At 37.3% G+C, this 12,224-nt stretch overlaps 1 long non-coding RNA gene across 6 annotated transcripts in view; it reads left to right on the top strand.

The window, feature by feature from the left end:
- Positions 1-12,224, top strand: part of LOC121011384 (uncharacterized) — a 29,999-nt gene that overhangs the window by 893 nt on the left and 16,882 nt on the right. Inside the window, exon 1 of one of the 6 annotated variants that reach the window (XR_005781579.1) lies at positions 8,325-8,377. The exons of 3 other annotated variants lie outside the window; for them this stretch is intronic. This is a non-coding gene — a long non-coding RNA (uncharacterized LOC121011384). Of the gene's footprint in view, positions 1-8,324; positions 8,378-12,224 lie in introns of those variants that run through there. 2 more of the 6 variants (XR_005781581.1, XR_005781582.1) reach the window with 2 other exon arrangements.

Genomic DNA, 12,224 nt, shown 5'->3' with positions numbered 1-12,224 from the left:
GTTGCACAAAAATGGCTGTCAACGGGAAGTTGAACATTTGAGACCTAGAACGAATGTTAGAACTAAAAAAGCAAAGCCCTGTGTTTATTAAGGCTACTGTAGGACTGGAATTAGCCACCGAAGACAGGATATTGAGGCTGCAACAGTGGGATTACTTCCTCTGAAGATTCCTCTTGGCAGCTCTACGAGGGCAAGCCCTGTATTACAGATCCACAGCATTTTTATAGCTCTGTTGACAGGAAACTGCTGTGAACATAGAAACAGACTCCAGTCCCTCGCTTCTGGGAACCTGAGTTTTCTTTATGATAACAGGGAAGAGTCAACAGTATTCAGTCTTCCTCATACTTCCATTAGTGTATGTTTATGTATGAGGGGGGGCTTGCTAGTGATGAGGAGATGTGTTCTTGTTTAGCCTGTCTGGTCTCCAGGAAAGGCCTATTATGTCATGATTCTCTTTTCCTTCCAATTTTTGCTGTATTCCAAAAGAAGAGCCATGAGAGGAGAACATTGTTACAGTCACACATCTCAAAGCCAAGCTAAAAGTCATTTTGAGCTTTTTCTTTGTTTTATGAAATTTCATTTTTGTTTTTTGGGATATAAAATAACTTCATCTGAAACGCCCTAAAAAATAGTGATTTAGACATTTACCTGGGCATTCTCTTCCCAATTAATGATGGTACCATGAGGATGGATTGCCCTTGCCTGTTCCTCATCAGAATTCTTCCCACAGTTAATATTCATATAACCACTTGGAAACACCTCCCCTTGTACGCTTTTTGTGTAAGCATTCTTGTGATGCAGAAATAGTCCTTTTTTATTACACAGTTATTTGTTAAGGAAGAGACCAATGCTTAGGCAGAATTACACATTAGATACTTTAGATATTCTTCAGACACTAGTGGAAAAATGGCATGGTAGATGGTTTGATTGATTTCAGACTATAATAATGGTCTCTGAGTCTCGAGCAGGGATCAGCAAACTTTGACCTTGCAGGCCAAATCCAGCTTGTATCCTATTTTTTTATGGCCTGTGAATGAAGATTGATTTTAGCATTTTTCAATAATTAAGAACATATCAAGGGGAGAATGGTATTTCATGACATGTAAAAATTATATGAAATTCAAATTTCTGTGTCTACAAATAAATTTTTGAATTTGATCAATAAAAAAAATTGTGGAAATTTGTTATCTCTCTTATTAAATAAGCACCTACATAATATCCTTGATTTTGCTTTTGGCCCATAAAGCCTAACATATTTACTCTCTGATCCTTTACACAGGTTTGCTAACCCCGAATCTAGAGTATCTAAATGAAAATCTTAGTTTTACCATTGAGTGTTTTTGAGTTTGGATAATATATTCAGTATCTTTCTATTCCATAACTTACTGTTTGTAAAATGCAAATAATAATATGAATTTCAAAGGGTTTTTGTGAAGATTAGTAGTTAATATTAACAGGGCACTAGAACAGTGGCTGACAATAATAAGTGCTTATGTTAAAAATGTTATTATGTGAACCATCTCAGTCATTCCACATTCATAATAAGGAGCAGTGAAAATGAGAAGTTAATTGTAAGTAAGAAAATGGGCTATGTGCTCAGATGGTCTAGAATAGGAATCCTTCACCTTAAATGATTTGCCTTGGAACTGTATACCCAATTGTATATTTATTTTATTTTATTTTATTTTATTTTGTTTTGTTCTGTTTTGTTTTTGTGTATGTGTGTGTTTTATTTGTTGTTGTTTTTTTGTTTTGTTTTGTCTTGTTTTGGTGTGTGTGTGTGTGTGTGTGTATTTATTTTATTAATGCATATTTCTCCTGGGGAAAAGCATAGAATTTTATGATACTACCAAAGGTGTACATGACCCAAACAGGATTTAAATCACTAACCTAGAATCAATAACTTATACCTGGAAGTCAACTTTAGGATGAGTTTGCCCAAAAATAATTTCCTGTATTATGTAAAATTGTTAACCACATTGCATCCAAATTAATCTTATATAATTAAAAAGATATTCTGATATAAAACATATAAAATATAATGCTATTCAGTATTCATGTTTATGAACGAAAGTACTCAAGAAATTGCTAAATTATAAAGTTTAACTATTATAGGCATTTCTCAGCAATGTTTTTTTTTTTTTAATTTTTTTTCAACATTTATTTATTTTTGGGACAGAGAGAGACAGAGCATGAATGGGGGAGGGGCAGAGAGAGAGGGAGACACAGAATCAGAAACAGGCTCCAGGCTCCGAGCCATCAGCCCAGAGCCCGACGCGGGGCTCGAACTCACGGACCCCGAGATCGTGACCTGGCTGAAGTCGGACGCTTAACCAACTGCGCCACCCAGGTGCCCCAGCAATGTTTTAAGGATGATATCCAATATGATACATTAACTGGGCATTCATTGGAGAAAGGCAATGATAAAGCCACATTTATTAAGCCTCTACTATGGATGAAACAATTTAGTCTGAAAATGTCACCCGAGTTGTGCTCATTCACAGGGAAATCTTAAGTGTCTCATATTGATGAAATACAGTAAAACAAGGTACAAGACTTTGTAAGTTTATTTCAGTCACACTGGTTTTAGTGCTATTACCAGTTATTTTGCCAGCTTGTTTGTTTTCATAATAAGTAGAAAATAGCCCACCCTACAATTACTTTTATAAATATGCTTGAAATGGAAATTGTTATAGATTCCTGATGAAGAAATTAACATAGTCTTCTTGAAAAAATTATTAACCTAAGTTGAACTTATAAAATAGAAAGTTTTAAAAGTACTCATAATTTTAGCATCCAGAAGTAGTCACTGTTAACATTTTGCTATACATTATTTTAAAGTTTTCCTTGTACATATGTTTCTGATTGTGTTTTTTTTAGAAAAGTTTATAAGAATTAGTCATTAAAATAAGACCTCTTAGGGGCACCTGGGTGGCTCAGTTGGTAAAGCGTCGGACTTCAGTTCGTGAGTTCAAGACCTGCGTCAGGCCCTATGATGACAGCTCAGAGCCTGGAGCCTGCTTTGGATTCTGTGTGTGTGTCTCTCTCTGCCTCTCCCCCGCTTGCACTCTTGTCTTTCTCTCTCAAAAATAAATAAACGTTAAAAAAAATTAAAAAAAAATAAGACCTCTTAGTTTGAAAAAGGAATTCAATCCAGTCACTGGTTTTGTTATACCTCCATGTCTGTAGTGTCAAATGACAAAACTAAAACAATTTAGTAATGAGTTTGATGTCTTTTATTCAAAGGAAAACAGTCCATAGGTTGGAGGAGTACTGTGCCTCACAAACAATGCAACACTTTTCTGGAGTGATTTTGGGCAAGAGAGAGTTTAATAGAATGTTAAAAGAGGCAACACAGAAATGGTGTGATTGGCTAAGAGGTCAAGGATTTCCTTATAAGACTAACAGGTCCTATTTTTTAGGGTAAGGTAAGCTAGCTAAAGCTGAGATGAAGGATTGTGATTGGTATATGTTAGGTTTCCTTGACAGGTATTTCCCATTAAGTGCAGGCTAACTAAAGTTTAGATTTGTGATATGAGCTGGGCCACTAGGGTAGCCTCCATTTTGTGGGCCTTGATATACAAATTAACTTTATCAGTGGGGATAAAAAGGAAGTGACAATGATACCCAACTGATTTGACAGACCTTTTGACTATTTGCACCTTTTGGAATTATACAGATACAAATTTATGTATAATTCCAGGAGATCAAATGATAAAGTAAAGGTACTCAGAATTCTTCAGGTTCTCAGTATTTCCTTTTTTCTTTCCTTTTTTTAAATATAAATTATGCTGACAAGGATGGATTTATAATTTCCGATAACAGAATTGGATGTTAGTAGTTATAAATATGCATAAAATTCTGGCTTAGGCCAGGGACAAGACTGAGTTTTGTTAATATTTTCAATTTGTTACCTAAGTGGATCAGATTCTCTGAGATAGTTTGTTTTTTTTTAATGTTTATTTATTTGAGAGAGAGAGCTGGCGGGGGGGGGGGGTGACATGGGGGTGGCGGCAGGCAGAGAGAGAGAGAGAGAGAGAGAGAGAGAGAGAGAATCCTAGGCAGGCTCTGTGCTGTCAGCGTAAAGCCCAATGTAGGGCTCAGTCCCATGAACCATGAGATCATGACCTGAGCTGAAATCAAAAGTTGATGCTCTACCAACTGAGCCACCCAAGCACCCCTTCTCTGAGCTAGTTTTATGAGACAGAGTGATGACTCTCTATAGTTGCTGTCTTCCTTTTCTTTCTGAAAATCTGTGTGATAATGTTAATGAAGACTATATTTGCAAGTTGTGCTCTGTAATATATTAGCGTTATAAAGAAGAGCAGGCCTAAGAAGCTCAAATTTCACTCTCAAAAAATGGTAAGAGGGGCACTTGCCTAGTTCAGTTGGTAGAGCATCAACTGTTGATTTGAGGGTCATGAGTTCATGTGCCACACTGGGCCTGGAGCCTACTTAAAATTTTTTTTTTTTAATTTTAAAGGGGTTCCTGGGTGGCTCAGTCTATTAAGTGTTAGACTCTTGATTTTGGCTCAGGTCATGATCTCGCAGTCATGGGATTCAGCCCCTCACTGGGCTCCATGCTGAGTGTGGAACCTGCTTGAGATGCTTTTCCTCTGCTCCTCTACCCTGTTCTCTCTGTCTCTAAAATAAAAAAAATTTTTTTTAAAAAAGAAGAAGAGTTATGGAGTAAAATTAAATCCTCAAAGAGGCTCAAAGAGGTTTGACCATGCAAAGAATGGTGAAGGGATGATTAAGAGAAGTTGGTCTTATTTGATTACTCATGGAAAAACTTAGAAATTCTTTGTATTTTCTAGGAGGATATAAGATTGGCACTTGACTGACCTGAGTGTTAGGATATGTTGAGATCCCATGATTTGTGAGGCTTTTAGGATTGAGTCGGAATAAGGTTGGGACCTGCATACAGAGATATCAGGGATCAGTCATGGAACGATAAATACCAGAAAGAAGATGTATTATGTACTTAAAAAGATTTTGCCAGTTTAGCATGATTATCTATGTGATTCTGGACCATTCTGCATTTTGTATCCTCTAACTCAGGATCAAAGAAACTATTCAGTGAGAGATGGTGGATCATCCAAATTTAAAAGTAGTAGATAGCTATAGATTCCCATCAGTAGAAAAGATGTTAGAGACTTTTTCCCCCCGACTTAAGCATAGTAATATAAAAAAAGAATTAAGGATGATAGGTGGACTATATTGTAGCCAATACAAAAATTTACTGAATAATTTGGCATAAGGGTAGTGCTTAGGATATATTAAAATTTTTTTTTAATGTTTATTTATTTTTGAGAGAGAGAGAGAGAGAGAGACAGAGCGCAGGCGGGGGAGGGGCAGAGAGAGAGGGAGACACAGAATCTGAAGCAGGCTCCAGGCTCTGAGCTGTCAGCACAGAGCCCAACAGAAGGCTCTAGCCCACAAATTGTGAGATCATGACCTGAGCTGAAGTCGGATGCTTAACATACTGAGCCACCTAGGTGCCCCAGGATATATTTTAAAATAATGGTCTCATACCCAAACCCAAATAGGTTAGGGAATGATAATGTGAGATATGAAACAAAACAATGGCGACTAGGAAAAAAATTATGTGACCTAATGATGAACCTGAAGCTTAAAGAAATTTTTTAATTTTATGTGAACTCTAAGCTAAAGATTTAATACCATATTAGAAAAGAGATTCCATAAATTATATTTTCTTAGTCTGTAATGTAAGAAAAGGATATAAAAATGAACATTTATTGATAATTTATGATAGCTGTATAACATGCAGTTTGCTTGTAATTCACTACTTCACTTAATTGGTTTATTGTGATTATTTTCTTCACTTCTAGCCATGTTTCTAGACATATTTAGATAATTGAGGAATCACATAATATATAGGAACTTTTGTGTAAAACAACCAGATTTCTGGAGCGCCTGGGTGGCTCAGTCAGTTAAGCATCGGACTTCGGCTCAGGTCATGATTTCGCTGTTCGTGGGCTTGAGCCCCGCATCGGGCTCTGTACTGACAGCTCAGAGCCTGGAGCCTGCTTTGGATTCTGTGTCTCCCTCTCCGTCTGTCCCTCCCTCACTCACACTCTGTCTCTATCTCTCAAAAATAAACATTAAAAAAATAAAAAATAATAAAACAACCAGATTTCTTAAAAATATGTAGAGAATCTGTTTCTGAAACACATTTCTGTAACTGTTCTTACCGTAGATTTCCAGCCATAGCCTATTTGCTTGCTATGTAATAGCTCCCTTCTTGGATTTCAAACCTGAAAACATTTTTTGAATTTCACCAGGAATACTTGAGTTTGTGCTTTTAGGGACGGGTAGCATTCAGGATTGTGGCCTTAGACTTCTCTTGAGAGAAGTGAGAATATCTGGGTTCTGCTCAAGAGGGAGTTGTGCTGAGATGTGATGATGGAGAACAACAGCTTAATCTCAAAAGGCTAAACTCTCTGCTTCAAATGATTCAGAATATGCTCTCTGGAATATAAAGGTTATCTTTTAAGAAGCTAGGTAAAATTTTTTACCCTGTTTTCAAAGGAATGGGTTATGCTTTGTTGTGTTGCAGATAACACCTTTAAACACTTTTACTATTCTTCATGATATTGAGATCTTTCTTAGGCCCATCATATAATTTCTACCTTCCTTGATTCTTAGGGAGCTAAATGTGACTTGTGGGGCAACTAAGGAATATCCATTGTCAAGTAAACCAGGTGTTAAGTTGTGTTTGAACTTCAAATTTGTAAAGATGTTCTGTTATTTTCTGACCCACCTTTAGAGAGAACAGATCATTTGTACTGATTATCAAAATAATCTGTAAAATTTACATGGTGATGGATTGAAACAAAGTAATTTATTAAAAAATAAAGTGAACATGTTCATTTCCTGCAACAAAAATTGTTTTATACCTACTCTGTCATTGAAAGTTACAATCCATGAACTTTGCATATATCAACATTTATTTAGCATTCTAGAAAAGACCTGTGACTGTTTCAAAAAGCTCCATTTTTCCTTTTAGCAATTAACAAACAAAAATATAATAATCATAGCTAACACGGTTCTCTTTTTACACTGTATTGCCTCTTAAGACAAAGAGCCACTCTGGAGTTAAATAAAGTAAGACCTTTCTTTACCACTCTCATCTCTCTTATTCTTTGTGATTCTTTGGCACTCTAGTAACCCTAAAGTTCTTTCGATCCCTATGCCCTTCTCTGAAGTATTTCATTTTTGCCTATCAGTCATTAGAAATGTAACTAATTCTCAAAGTGCTTTACAAAATTTTTAAAAATGTTTAAAATTTGTTTTAATTCTTTTTTCTTAAAGTTCATTTATTTATTTTGAGAGAGAGACAGAGAAAGAAAAATCCCAAGCAGGCTCCACACTGTCAGCATGGAGCCTGAACAGGGCTCGAACTCATGAGATGTGAGATCATGACCTGAGTGGAAGTCAAGTGTCGGATGCTTAACCAACTGAGCCACCCAGGCGCTGCAAATTTGTTTTAATTCTTATAAGTATTTATATATCATTTCTTACTTATTTCTTATGTGCCACTGTGGCCACCTTCTTGTAGCAAGAAAAGGCTGGGAGAGTTGACAGAGCTCAGTTGAGTGAGGGCTGATCAGGTAGGGAACTTTAATTACATCTGTTATGCCTTTTTAAAAAATTTCACTTGGGGCGCCTGGGTGGCGCAGTCGGTTAAGCGTCCGACTTCAGCCAGGTCACGATCTCGGGGTCCGTGAGTTCGAGCCCCGCTTCGGGCTCTGGGCTGATGGCTCAGAGCCTGGAGCCTGCTTCCGATTCTGTGTCTCCCTCTCTCTCTGCCCCTCCCCCGTTCATGCTCTGTCTCTCTCTGTCCCAAAAATAATAAATAAACGTTAAAAAAAAAATTCACTTTTCAATTGTTTGCTGCTAATATATCAAATTAGCCAATTATTATATAATAACTTTGTATCCAGAAATTCTGCTAAATTTACTATAAGTGCTGGTTCCTGTCTTATAGATTCTTTAGGATTTTATAAGCAAATAATTGCCATCTATAAATAAAGTTTTTCTTCTTCTTAGCCAGTGTTTATATCTTTCATTTATTTTTATTGCCTTGTTTTAATTGCTAGGACTTCCACCAGAGTGTTGAGTAAAAGTAGTGAAAGTAGACATTGTTGCTTAAAATTTTTTTTAATTAATTAATTAAATTTTTTTTTTTTTTTAAATTTTAGGGCATGGGAACAAAGGACAGAAGGAGAGAGAAGGAATCTTAAGCAGGCTCTGTGCTCAGCACAGAACCCCACATGGGGCTCAGTCCCACAACCCTGGGATCATGACCTGAGCCAAAATCAAGAGTCGGACACTCAACTGACAAGATACCCAGGTGCCCCATGCTTTTTTTGATCATAGAAAGATAGTATTCAGTATTTCATTACACATAGCTGGAGGATTTTCATAGATGCTCAATCAAATTTGGCAAGTTCTCTTCTATTCCTAGCTTGCTGAGAGTTGTTACCATGAAGGGATATTAAATTTTGTAAGATACTTTAAAAAAATATATTTATTTATTTATTTCGAGAGCGCAGACAGGGTAGGGGCAGAGAGAGGGAGAAAGAGAATCCTAAGTAAGCTCTGCACTGTCAGCACAGAGCCCAATGCGGGGCTTGAACCACGAACTGTGAGATCATGACCTGAGCTGAAATGAAGAGTCGGACACTTAACTGAACCAAACCACCCAGGTGCCCCTATAAGATACTGTTTCTGAATCTAGTGAAGTGATGTCTTTTCTCCTTTATTCAACTAATATGATGAATAAAATTGACTGGCATTTGGATGTTAAATCAACCTTGTATTTGTGGATCATATTGTATTTCCTTATCTATATTTCCAGATTAAATTTGTGAAATAGAAAAACAAGTATTGGTCTCTGCCCATCCAAACCCTGCACTGTTCCTGGTACCTGGTATAGAACTTCTAAAACCCTTGTAATTTCTGAAGTGATAAGGATACTAGGAACGTCTTTTGTTCTAATATTTGGTCTTTGACTCTGGTTCCTGACACAGAGTTCCTATGTTCTTTGAAATTTCCTAATAGGAGTGTCTTTTGTTCCAAGAAGGCAACTTCTGGTGATCTTCTGGAAGAGGGATGGTCACCAGAAATATCAAGCTATGATTAGAAACTTGGAATTTTCAGCCCCACCCCCCTCCATGAAAAGGAAAGAAAGAGTAGAGATTGAGTTAATGATTGATCATGCATGTGTTGAAGTCTCATAAGAATCCCAAAAGTACAGAGTTTGGAGAGCATCCAGGTTGGTGAATACATTCATGTACTGGGAAGGTGGTGTACCCCAGCTACATGGGGACAGAAGCTTCTTTGGCTCAGGACTCTTCCAGACTTTACCCTGTGTTACTCCTCATCTGGCTATTCATTAGTATCCTTTATGATATCCTTTATTTTATAATAAATTAGTAAACGTAATTAAGTGTTTCCCTGAGTTCTGAAAGCTATTCTAGCAAATGCTCAAACCCAAGGAGGGGATCATGGGAACCCCAGTTTATGGTCATTCAGTCAAGAGTACAGGCAACAACCTGGAACTTATGATTGGTATCTTAAAAGGTGGGACAGGACCATTTTGTGGGACTGAGCCCTTAACCTATGGGGTCTGATGCTACTGTCAGGTACATAGCACCAGAATTGAATTAAATTATAGGAAACCCATCTAGTGTTAGAAAATTGCTTGGTAGGGTGAAAATTCCCAAACATTTGGTGACCAGAAGTGAAGTGTCATAGTAGTGTAAAAGTAAAGGAGAAGCTCAGGAGAAGTGTGTTTTTCCTACTCAATTTCGTTCTTTCTTTCTTTTTTTTTTTTAAAGTAAGCTCTAAGCCCACTGTAGGGCTTGAACTCATTACTCCGAGGTCATGAGTTGCATGCTCTACTGACTGAGCCAGCCAAGTGCCCCTCTTTTTTTAAATTCCAGTATAATTAACATACAGTGTTATATTAGTTTCAAGTGTACAATATAGTGATTCAACAACTCTATACATTACTCAGTGCTCATCAAGGTGACTGTACTCTTGATCCCCTATTTTACCCATCCCCCTCACCAACTTCTCCTCTGGCAACCATCAGTTTGCTCTCTATACTGAAGAGTCTGTTATTTTGTCTCTTTTTTCTTTTATTTTCTTAAATTCCACATGTGAGTGAAATCATACGGTATTTGTCTTTCTCTTTCTGACTTCTTTCATTTAGCATTATACCTGTAGATCCATCCATGTTGCAAATGGCAAGATTTCATTTTTTAGGCTGAGTAATATTTCATTGTATATATACACCATATCTTCATCCATTCATCTACTGCTGGATACTGGGTTGCTTCTGTATCCTGGCTATTATAAATAATGCTGCAATAAAACATAGGGGTGCATATATCTTTTCAAATTAGTGTTTTCATATTCCTTGTATAAATACTCAGTAGTGGAATTAATTACTGGATCATATGATAATTCTATTTCTAATTTTTTGAGGAACCTTCATACTATTTTCCACAGTGGCTGCACCAGTGTGCATTCCTACCAACAAGGCAGGAGGCCACCAACAAGGCAGGAGTGTTCCTTTGTCTCTACATCCTCACAAACACTTGCTGTTTCTTGTGTTTTTTATTTTAACCATTCTGACAGGTGTGATGTGATACCACATTGTGGTTTGGGTTTGCATTTCCCTGATGATCAGTGTTGAACATCTTTTCACATGTCTGTTGCTCAACTGTATGTTTTCTTTGGAGAATGTCTGTTCATGTCTTCTGCCCAATTTTTAATTGGATTATTTGTTTTTTGGGTGTTGAGTTGTATCAGTTCTTTATATATTTTGGAGATACACACACACACACACACACACACACCCTTTATCAGGTGTGTCACTTGCAAATATTTTCTCCCATTTAGTTGGTTGTCTTTTACTTTTGTTGATTATTTCCTTTGCTTTGCAGAAGCTTTTTATTTTGATGTAGTCCCAATAGTTTGTTTTTGCTTTTGTTCTCCTTGCCTCAGGAGACATATTTGGAAAAATGTTCTACAGTTGATGTCAGAGAAATTATTGCATATGCTCTTTTCCAGGATTTTTATGGTTTCAGTCTCACATTTATGTCTTTAATCTATTTTGAGTTTATTTTTGTGTATGGTGTAAGAAAGTGGTCCAGTTTCATTCTTTTGCATATAGCTGTCCATTTTTCCCAGCACCATTTGTTGAAGAAACTGTCTTTTTCCCATTGCACATTGTTAACATTTTCTTAAGCAATTTTCGTAAAGCTGGGGCCCCGGGGTGGCTCAGTCATTTGAGGGTCCAACTCTTGATTTCAGCTCAGGTCATGATCCCGGGGTCGTGGGATTGAGTCCATGACAGGTTCCCTGCTGAGTTTGGAGCCTGCATGAGAGTCTCTCTCTCTCTCTCTCTCTCTCTCTCTCTCTCTCCCTCCCTCTCTCCCTCTCTCCCTCTCTCCCTCTCTCCCTTTCCCTCTCCCTCTCCCTTTACCCTCCCACCCCCCGCTCCCCTGCTCACTCACTCGCTTGCACTCTCTCAAAAAAAATTTTTTTTCATAAAGCTTTTGGCACATCATTTTCTTGTAATGTCTTTGTCAGGTATTGGTGGTATTGTAGTACTGGCCTCTAAAAACAAGATGTGAACTCTACTCCTCTATTTTCTGGAAAAGTCTGTGTAAAATTGGTATTATTTAAATGTCTGGTGGGATCCTATGGTAAAAACAGCTGGGCCTGGAGTTTTCTTTGTTTGTGGTAACAAATTCAATTTATTCAATGGGTATTGGGCTATTCAGATACTATAATTTCATCTTTTTTGTTTTCTTTAAAATTTTTTTTTAAATCTTTATTTATTTTTGAGAGAGAGAGAGAGACAGAGTGTGAGCAGGGGAGGAACAGAGGGGGCGGGGGTGGACACTGAATCCTAAGCAGGCTCCCGGCTCTGAGTTGTTAGCACAGAGCCTGATGTGGGTCTCGAATTCATGAACTGTGAGTTCATGATCTGAGATGAAGTCGGGTACTTAACTGGCTGAGCCACCCAGGCACCCCTCATTTTGTTTCTTTTTTATAGTAAGTTGTATTTTTCAAGAATTTTGTCCATTTCATGTGTGTTGTCAAATTTGTTGGAATGAGGTGGTTTTTAGACTTCTAATATTTATGTATTCCTTAGTGATAAGCTCTCTTTCATTCCTGTTATT

Source organism: Herpailurus yagouaroundi, unplaced genomic scaffold (genome assembly GCF_014898765.1).
Source record: "Herpailurus yagouaroundi ecotype Mexico unplaced genomic scaffold, PumYag 194, whole genome shotgun sequence".
Lineage (NCBI taxonomy): Eukaryota > Metazoa > Chordata > Mammalia > Carnivora > Felidae > Herpailurus > Herpailurus yagouaroundi.
This window is presented reverse-complemented; position numbering and strand designations above follow the sequence as displayed.